At 40.6% G+C, this 8836-nt stretch overlaps 1 protein-coding gene and 1 non-coding gene across 4 annotated transcripts in view; one reads left to right on the top strand and one right to left on the bottom strand.

Moving 5' to 3' along the window:
* Positions 1 to 1718: 1718 nt before the first annotated feature.
* On the bottom strand, positions 1719 to 1801 carry trnal-cag (transfer RNA leucine (anticodon CAG)). Its single transcript has one exon. It is a non-coding gene; the product is annotated as a tRNA-Leu (tRNA).
* A 380-nt stretch (positions 1802 to 2181) lies between these two features.
* hecw2a (HECT, C2 and WW domain containing E3 ubiquitin protein ligase 2a) overlaps positions 2182 to 8836 on the top strand; it is a 49202-nt gene continuing 42547 nt past the window's right edge. The window contains exons 1-3 of one of the 3 annotated variants that reach the window (XM_074658437.1): positions 2182 to 2343; positions 3049 to 3173; positions 5372 to 5912. The gene's annotated coding sequence lies outside the window, so the exon portion shown is untranslated. Of the gene's footprint in view, positions 2344 to 3048; positions 3174 to 5199; positions 5913 to 8836 lie in introns of those variants that run through there. The other 2 variants (XM_074658439.1, XM_074658438.1) reach the window with 2 other exon arrangements.

Below are 8836 nucleotides of genomic sequence, written 5' to 3'. Positions count from 1 at the left end.
TCATAAACACTCCAATACTGCCATTTTAAAAATGAGTAAAACAAACGACGGTCCTGTTGCTCTCTTGTTGTAGTGCAGCTGTGGAAAAACCGTGTTCATATATCATCTATTTATTTGTGTCACAGAGTTTGAATTCAGACAAAGCGTTCTTTTACAGGAAGTGAATACATTATTTCTCCACTTTATTACATTATTGTCAGTTATTCTCTCTATGAAAAATGTGTCTGGGTGTACAAAAAGATTAAGTTGATTTGTGGAAATGGAGTAAAATGTAGTTTATTGTCCATTAACTGTTCTGTCTTGATAGTGCAGTAGGTCATACCTCAGACCAGTTTTTGGTATCTTGTTATTTCCTCATCTCGTCAATCAAATTTACATTCACTTATGCAACATATAGTATGATCAAAAAACATCAAATATCCTACAGACATGATGTCAGGCAGACAGAGATTTCTCCCTTCTTTGTGTGAGCTTACTTTTCTTGTTTCCAAAGCTTTTTTTTAGCATTTGAATCAAAGCACATTAAGAAAAGTCTATCATCTGCTCCACTCACTTTGATTGATCTCTGTAAACATCCACTTGGCAAATGCTGCGCAGCTGCTTAAACTTACAGTAAGCTGAAAACAAAGAATAGTTCAGTTCAACTTACTGAAAACGAGTTGCTCAGTCAAACCAAATTCTCTTTTAGAATCATTTATTTTAACGGATACAATTTTTGTGCATTTAGGAAGGTTACTCTGATGTTGAATGAGCATGTAATCTGATGTTTCCAAGGTAAACTATAGTACAACACTACAGTACCACATGACTTATAATGACAAGTTACTTATCACAACCTGAGTGTTAGTAGTGTTAATCATTTTCATTGAGAGATGGCTGTGTAAAATCTTCTGGTTGTTTGTATTCACTGTCGTTTTCCTTACCAGGTAATGAAAAATGTCTTTAAATATGACCTTTTTCCACCGTTAATATGGAAGTAAAACTCATATTAAATGTTACTACTGTTTATAAGTGCTTTAAAGTCTGGTAACCCTATCAGTTTCCTTTTATTCTGCTTCTGCCTAGAGTGACTTTAAAACCTGTAACCTCCTGCTGGCTGGTCCTTGTTGTGCAGAACTAGTTGGTCCTCTGACATTTGCTAATACACTGTAACAGGCAGTCAGGTGAAAGAGGTGAAAATGTACCATATCTTTCTTTTTATTTATATTTTCTGGTGAGGCTCTGGTGTGGAAGAGTATTTTTCTCCTCAGGTTTAAGCATTATTGTGTCAAAATTGATTGCTTTGATGTTTTTTATATTTCTCACATTTTTATCTGATGTCATTGTAAATGGGCAAACTGTGCAATTTTTGGCACTATTGTTGTTGCAATAAAACTAAGAAAAATAATTGTAGTTTTTGTTTTTTGTATTAATATAGTAAAGTTATGGATATAAGTATGATGATGTTTTGCACAGGTTGAAGGTAGCTGGGGCTGCACTGGAAATTATGTAAGGTCACCAAACTACATGTAGAAATAAGAATAATATAGGTGTATGTTGTCCCGCTCTAACAGGTGCAACAAGAGAGTGAGGGTAATGTTAATCAATGCTAGACACAGTTGGTGTAATTAGGGGCTGTTAGTAGAAACATAGAGTAACGTTGTTGTGGATTAGATTCAACTTTACTGTCATTACACAGCGTACATGCATTGAGACAACGTAATGCAATAAATCCTTCTTGTCAGAAGTGGGATTCGAACCCACGCCTCCAGAGGAGACTGCAACCTGAACGCAGCGCCTTAGACCGCTCAGCCATCCTGACTATTAGAAGATTCATTCTAATAATAATTTCAAAATGAGATAAAAATGGATTATGGGATTGGCAAACACTTGTAATATAATTTGTTCAAACTACTTTATTGAATGAACAACCAGAACATTGTGTGATGGGATTTGAAGTCATGCAGTTTTCAAACCAGTGGGAATTTAATTAGGTTTACTCACTAAAAGCAGTTTGTTTTGTATGTATGAATATATTCATGAGGTATATGTTTTATTTCATTATGACTTTCAAGGTGCATTAAATATTAACATGGCATCAAATGATTGAAAGGGATTGCTACTAATACTGCTGCTGCTCCTGATATCACTGAAACACTGTAGGCAGCTGCTTCCAGGACACCAGCTTCAGCTAACTGACTGTACCTGGACCTGTACCTGGACCTGGACCTGTGCCTGTACCTGAACCTGGACCTACCTGTACCTGAACCTGTGCGAGCTAAAACTGACCAATAACTGGTAGAAGAAAGTCCAACATTTAGTACATAAGAGAGGCTTTTTCTCACACCAAACCAGGTCTAAAGGGTAAGTGCATATTGGAAGACAAATGTTCAACAGGTGACCGGACATAAAACCTCCAAAGGAATCATATTTGTAGCTAAATAATGTCAGGCAGTCATTAGCCATTGTCGTATCTTTTCTGCGACAGTGCTGTTGAAGTGATGATGAAGGATGCTCCGAGGACACTGTTCTTGCTGGTAAAATAGAGTTTATTACAAACAAGCCACACATGTCATACGGGCGTCTAGAGCGCCCGGAGGTCTCAAGTCGAATCTGAAAGTCCTCCCTTTGGGGCTCTCGTACCTCCTTATATTGGGTTCAATTCAGGCAACTTGCTGAGCTAAGCGTATGCTTAGGTATGTGACCTTTGACCTACATGTTTATCTTTCAGCCCCTGGATCCACCGCATGACCCCAGGTCTCCCCGTCCGCTTCCTGCACATATGTTTACAACTGGGGGCCTCTCTGTCCGGTGCAAGACCTGAAAATATACCACACCATCTAACACGTGGTTACCAGTTTGATAAACTAGTTAGCTCATTGATATTAGTTTGCTCTGCTGTCTCTCTGCCCCCTGGTGGTAAAACAATGCTCACTGCAGCTGTAAGAAGTCGCTAAATGCTAGTTTAGATGGGTTGTAGTCGTATTTGAGGCCATAGAAATATAACTAGCTGCTGTTCATCTTCACCACCATTTCTACTTTATCTCCTGTTTGCTTGGTTTATTGCAGGAGTGAACTCTGGAGTCCTGCTGCACCTCTGCTGAGCGGCCACCGGGGGGCACCGGGTCCCAGCCAACACCTGACCTCAGTCTGCGACAGTAGACAGTGTGAAGCTGCACCACGGCTGATTAAATGTAGGCTATATTCTCCTCATGTTTACTTTATTGTGTCTATGTAGGTGCTTCGTGTCACTATGGTGGAAAATGCTGAATCAGAATCCCATGGGTCTTAATTGGGCGTAACTGGCATGAGGCTAGGCCTTAATTGAAAACTGTGTTGCCTACAGGCTTCATACACCTGCCCATGTCCGGTGGTGGAAGAGGTAGGTCTGTGTAGGCCTATTCACATCCTGGGAAGTAAAAGAAGCAATACCACAACGTGAAAATACTCAGGTGTAAGTTGCATTCCAAATTTGACAAAATAAGGTATTATCAGTAGCCTAGTCATTATACAGGAGTGATATGCATATATCTTAATATGTATATTACATTATTGTATAATTAGAATTGATGCATCAATGCAGAAGCAACATTTTAATGTTGTAGTTGGTCGAGATGGAGCTTTTTAAACTACTTTGTGTGCTGTTGAGTTGTTAAATCTCTAATGCGTCATATTGATCTGTTTTGTGTATACAATGTTAATCTGCAAAGCTCTCAAATTAATGTAGTAGGCTACAGAATACACAGTTTACCCCTGACATGTAGTCTAGAAGCCTGGTAGTACCAGTTTTTACAATTCTGTTTCAGAGGTTGTAGTAAGCTCAGTTTAAGGTAGAGGGAATATACTGATATCATGTGAAACTAGAAACATAAGGAATCCATTGGTACCAACCATGTCATGCTGGTTTGTCGGGAAGAACGCTAAATAACTCTACGAAGTTCTGCTAAATTTTGTTGAGGAAAAACTAGCATGGCGATCTTGTCCCTTTACCTCTGACCTCAAGACATGTGAATGAAAATGAGTTCTATGGGTACCCACGAGTCTCCCCTTTACAGACATGCCCACTTTATGATAATCACATGCAGTTTTTTGAATGCAGTATAAATGGTGTATTTGAATATTTCTGCATACTGGGGTCCCTAAACAGATTTGGAATAACATAAATTGGGTTTGACTGCTGAGACTCTTGTGAATCCAATGAGCCAAACTATTCATGTGTGATGATGTTAGTCCCCAAAGACCATTTTTGGAAACGTGACCTCACTGTATAAAATGACCTGTGGTGACCTCTAGGATGATCACAGCCTTATGAAACTTAAAAACCACAAACTAGAGACTAAGGGCATTCAGAGGATGGATGGTTTTCCAAGGTAGATTGACAATAAGAGGGGTTCTGAGCAGTTTACACAACAGAAGTGCTCGCCATCCAATCGCCACGAAATGCAATTCTTGCAGAAATCTCCAAACGTCAAAAGTTTTTGAAACCAAATCAAAGCATGGCTTTTTCTATGGTGTTCCTCAAGGTCTTGGTGTCTTAATGTGATATTTTGGAGGGATTATTGATAGTTTTTTTTATCAATTCTCGGGTTTTAAAAAAAAATTGTTTAATTTAGCACCAAATCTGTGTAACAAATGGTATCAACCCAAAAATTGCTACAACAACTTATGAGACATAATAGAGGATGAGAATGGCCATCACAAAAGTATATCATCATGTTCTAAGCCCTTGTACATTATCACAATTTATTTTAAGTATTTTTTAATTATTAATTTCTATTTCTTATTAATAACTGGAACAACTTGACACACAGTGCTGAGCTGCATCTCAAATTAATCTTCAGGTTCCCAGCTTTCACATGATGTACACCACTTCTATGTGACATCTAATGTTGATCTTTTATCTCCCACTGAACATCACCTGTCCCCCAGACCTGCCCCTATAAAAAAAGAGCATGGAATAGTAGGGGGTTAAAATAGGCCTAGCTCTAAATTGCAGTAAAGTGCACGGTAGTTGAGTAAATGCACACATTGGATGTATCTGTGCAATGAAATTGTTCTACAGGTTGACTACATTCACTCTCTCTGTCTCTCTCTCTCAGGGGCATGTCTCCAGAGTCACCTCCCACTCTGGCATATTCCCACATTAATATGCAGTGTGTGTGAGTGTGTGAGTGTGTGTGTATATATCTATGTTATCAACGGCACAAAAAAAACTACATCTCAGAGACACGACAGTCCCTCTGAATAAATCCCTCCGCGCCTCTCTCTCTCTCTCTCTCAGCAAAGGAGAGCCACTCTCTCACTCCACTACTGCAAATAACCAAACATCATTACGCCATCCTCCAGTCTAGGCTGCGTTCTTCTTCATTTTTACTCTCTCTTTCTTTTTAAGGACTGACAGCGAAACCTTACATGCTCTCTGCACACACACTCAGATTGCGTGCATCTGGTGGGAAGACGTCGGCACTGTGACTGCTGCAGCGCATTGCGATGCAGAGAGGGAGAAGAAGGATGCGATGCCTGTTTGAGCTGCTGCACGCCTGAAGAAGCCCACATCATCCACAGCAGCAGCAGCAGAGGATCCTGTCAGAGTGCAGGGAGGTTTCTGCTGGAGTTGATGCGCACACCTCTGGAGGAGGGCCTGAGGTGTCTCTCCGCAGCGCCGCAGCTTTTTCAGAGGGATATACCGTCTCCGATACGTGACCAAAAGCTGCCCTGGCTCTGGATCTGAGAGGGAGGGTGGAGGGGGGGCTCCTAACGCGGCACCCCGCCCGACCAGCCTCATCTGGACTGCAGGGATAACGACCTAAACCGTGAAACCACCGGAGCCAGGTGTTGGTGGCAGCGCGCTGTCATCATCATCCATCCATCCATCCATCCACCCTGCACACCGCTCTCCTCCTCCTCCAGCTCCGCATCCTCTGCGCCAAAAGGTAAGCTCTGTGTAGGTGTTTCATGGCTTCCAGCAGTGATGATGATGGTGGTGATGATGATGATGAATGTGTCATTAAACAACCGCAGCGTCGTCTTTTTATGCGTATATAGCTGTGGTGGTGTTGTTGTTGTGGTTTTGGCACCGATGGGGGAAAATTGATTTTTGGGGTTTTCATGCATGCGTCTTGTTGGAAGAGATGCATTAAAAAAAAAGGGAAAATGACGTAGGGAATTCCCACAGTAATCCAATAGCGAGCGATGACACCTGCACATTCCTGCCAGTGCAGGTCCCTATATGGCCCTCTGCTGCTGCTCGGTCATGTGCGCAGCGCAGCGGCCTCACAGTCATTTCAAATGATTAAAGTTTTTTGGAGACAAACTGTTATGTAATGTGATTTTTTTTTTTGCTGACGTGGTTTTTGTTACTGTAAACTGGGGGGTTACCTTCACGTCTGTTTGAGATGCCCATAGTGTGTTTACATTCATATGAAGGGTTATTATCATGTAAGCCCCACTGGCATTTTTATTGCTATAATGAAATAATGTTATGGTCATAATTGAGATTGCTGATAATCGTTCATATTGGCCCTGCAGTGTCTTTCAGATCTTGCAGTGCAGAAATTTGCTTATACATTTTTTTTTCTTCCAACTGTGATCTGCTTTTATATAAAACCTTATAGGGTTTGGCTGAAATCTGCAAAAAACTGCACTGCTTTCTCAAAAATATGATACATTAAGCAAATCTTGTAATCTGAGACGAACTGGGACAAGCAGAAATAGAGTTTTGTTAGATTTCTTTTCCCTGCAGATCATCACAAAAAAAGGCAGATTGCCTCACTTGACAGAATTTGACAAGGGTGGACAACCTGTGAATGTTTGGCTCTGACGACTGTCCGGATTGTGCGCAGAACCTATACTGTCAGTTTGCAGATGTGTCTGATAACTCCTGAGTAAATATGTGAGGTTTCTGAGTTGTGGATGGGTAGACATCGTGACGGAGTAGAGGGTGAAAGAAAAGTTAGGGAATCCAAAATGCACAGGAGGTCCGTAATTACTTGCTACACCCCTAAATTACAGGAAGTGGGTAAGAAGATGCAGAAATCCTCTTTGACCCCACCATTTAATATACTGTATAAAAAATACATAGTCTACACTCTAAACATTCAGAAAAAAGAGCTGACAGTGCACCTGAACAGACCTTCCATTGCACACAAGTAGCCTACAAATCTACTTTCAAATCAGGTTCACACCTTCTATGAGAACAGGGACTATCCTTTGCCCTGTGTCACCATCACATCATACCTCAGTAGTACCCATACAGTACTAAAGTGATCAAAGTGGCAGATTAAAACAGTGTGAAGGGTCAATATGAGAATCCATCATAAGCTCTCCTAACATGAAGACCAGCTGTCCTTTAGTTGACCCGAGGTAGACTTTAGAAGAAGAGATGTTTGATGTGTTCGACTGCTGAGGGAAATGAAATGGGGCTGTCCTTTTTAAAGATGTTACTATCTGTTGAAGCCCCATACGGGTGTTTTCACTTATTCTACCCGATTAGACCTCTTCACGAGGATGTATGGGTGTGTACAAATACTGCTCTTGATTGACATCTCCTCGACTCCCTTGCTAGTTTTGTTACACCTCTGAGAGCAGGACGACTTGCTTTATTATCATTCTTACATATTAGACGTCATACATAGTCCAGCATAGATCCAACCAACTTTTTACCTGACTAGAGGTCTTATTTGCCAGAGGTATTGAAAACACCTGCGTGGGTGTGCAGGGCCTTTAAAGTAGTCCTTCTTCACAGCAAACATTCTGACTTGTCGTAGCAGGAAAAGCACAGGTGTTACTAATAACTTTAACAATGGCTCTGTTATATTCAAGTGTCTCACACAGTGACGGTGAGCAACACACGATACGATACGGTACGATACGGTACGGTACGATTCGATACGATAAGGTATGATAAGGTACGATGGGATACGATAGGATACAGCCCAATACGATACGATATGGTACAATACGGTACAATACGGTACGATAAGGTATGATAAGGTACGATAGGATACGACACAATACAGTACGATAGGATACGACACAATACGGTATGATAGGATACGACACAATACGGTATGATAGGATATGACACAATGCGGTACGATAAGCTAAGGTACGATACGATAGTACAATACGATACGGTACAATACGGTACGATATGATAAGTTACGATACCATAAGGTACGATACGATAAAGTACAATACGGTACGGTACAATACGGTACGATACGATACGATAAGGTAGGATCGTATCGTACCATGACTGTAACATCCAACGGCAGTTCCGTTCAATAAATTTACATACAGGTTAAACTTACAGTTACACATATGACGCTTTCGTAGACGTACAAAACACATTCAAATTGTTCTGAAAATTAAACATATCACATTCTATCCCCTGGATTCAGATCTCATTTAGCAGCACACTGATTTTGGTTTAGCAACAGGATAGGCTGATATATAAATTAATTCTTCAGCCAATACCAGGACCCTGAGGCTGGCACAGCTAAATGGAATTCGGCCTTCATTTATTTTATTTACACCTGTGATTTCCCCACTGTGACATGTCAAAATGTCTTCTGGGGAAAAGGCCTGTTATTATAGGTTTGTGTTGATCACTGTATCATATTTTTTGATCCGTCCTGCAACTGCAGTCCAACATCAACTAAGTCAATTTGACATATTCAAGTATTTGCTTAGTTCAATCAGGGATCCTACTACATATACATTAATACAATGATCACAAGAGATCCGCAAACTAAATCTATTCTTATATTCTGTTAGGGTAAAATTAGATTGCATACATCCAAAATGGGCTGGGTAGTGGTCTGTAGCAGCAATTGAAAAGTGTCACGTATCAAAA

The sequence above is a fragment of the Sebastes fasciatus genome, chromosome 14, assembly GCF_043250625.1.
Source record: "Sebastes fasciatus isolate fSebFas1 chromosome 14, fSebFas1.pri, whole genome shotgun sequence".
Taxonomy (NCBI): Eukaryota; Metazoa; Chordata; class Actinopteri; order Perciformes; family Sebastidae; genus Sebastes; species Sebastes fasciatus.
Note: the sequence above shows the minus strand (reverse complement) of the source record. Positions and strands in the feature narration are given on the sequence as shown.